This window comes from Lottia gigantea (genome assembly GCF_000327385.1).
Source record: "Lottia gigantea unplaced genomic scaffold LOTGIsca_763, whole genome shotgun sequence".
Lineage (NCBI taxonomy): Eukaryota > Metazoa > Mollusca > Gastropoda > Lottiidae > Lottia > Lottia gigantea.
In genome coordinates, this window is record NW_008710544.1 from 28,256 (window position 1) to 29,902 (window position 1,647).

Genomic DNA, 1,647 nt, shown 5'->3' on the forward strand with positions numbered 1-1,647 from the left:
TTACCTAAAAAATGGAACTCGAAAGTAGACAAAAATACATGATAGAAAAACAAAACGAACTAAAAGAAAAACTAAAACAATTCAACAAATTCAGAAAAACATAGAGTAAAATCGATTCTGTTTTCAAAACATTAAGTACAGTTTTAACAGTAGGAATAACGGTGGCAACAGCCGTAACCGGTGGATTAATGCTTCCAATAATTGTCCCAACTGTATTATCCGCGTTCACTGCCGTTCAAACTTCATCTTGTGGTTTGATTACTTTAGGTTTTACATCAAAACAGAAAGCTCATTATAAAAGGAAAACAGAAATTTTAAATACATATCTTAATAAATTGTTTATATTTTTCGAAAGATCGAGAGAAGACAAGAACATAACAGTTGAAGAATTAGAAAAATTCAATGAAATTTTAGATAAATTTGATGTAGAAATATCATCAATAAAAGTTAAAAATTCCTAGTTAAAAATAGTTGCTTTAAAAATATTTGCTTAAAAAATATGAATAAAATTGAAATTTTAGACGATGAAACATTTATATCAGGTGAACTTTTTTCCAATGTTATTGAGCTTATCGCTGAAGAATTTTTATCATTTAACGGACAAATTGAATTAGATGGAAAGATAACTCAAGATAGAAAATACAAACAAGACATAAAATTTGTAGGTTTTGATACCATGACTTTTGTCAATTTCTTCATTGCGCTGGATGATAAATCGGATACTTCTCATTGGTATTTCACAGGAAAAATGATTTTCCATAAAAACAATTTCAAAGAAATAAAAAAGGGTAGTGGTGTTCTTGTGGATTGATCACTTTAGGTTTTACATCAAAGCTCATTATAAAAGGAAATTTTAAATACATCTTAATAAATTATTCATTTTTTTTTTTCGAGAGAAGACAAGAACAGTTGAACAAAAAATCAATGAAAAATCATCAATAAAATTCCTAGTTAAAAATAGATACTTAAAAAAAGAATGAATAAAATTGGAAATTTAAACGAACCATTATCTAAAACATATTTTTCATTGATATTCAATTCAATACCTAATATATTTTCAACCAAACTAAGTGAAAAAGATAAAGAAGAATTTGAATATATAATTGATGATGTAGCTGAAGTTTTTGAAAAAGAAGAAAATGAAATTAAAAATATCAACCTCAATTATGCTTTTTCAGAATTAATCAAGTAAATAACTATTCTATATAAGGATTATAAAATTAAAGGCCAAATTGAAATAAATGGTCAAATAAATCAAAAAGGAAAACACAAACAAGACATGAGATTATCTGGATTCAATGCTCAAACTTTCCAGATTATTTATTCAAAGTTGCATGAAACCTCTGATACATCTGATTGGTATTTTACAGGAGAGATTATTTTGCGCAAAAATAATTTTAGAATAGTAGAAAGATCAAAAAAGGGAAGTGGTGTTAACCTACTTAAAAAGAATACATAGGAGAAAATTGTTACATACCAACCAATTGTTATTGTTTTATAAAGTGTGTAAATTACATCAGGAACACATATTTAACAAAGGAATTTCAAGATTTCATCAACAGTTTTCAAAAATCAAACAGAAAAGGAGTTATGACAACTGCTAGAATTTCTAAATTCAATAAGAAATTTAATACTAATTTTCAAATC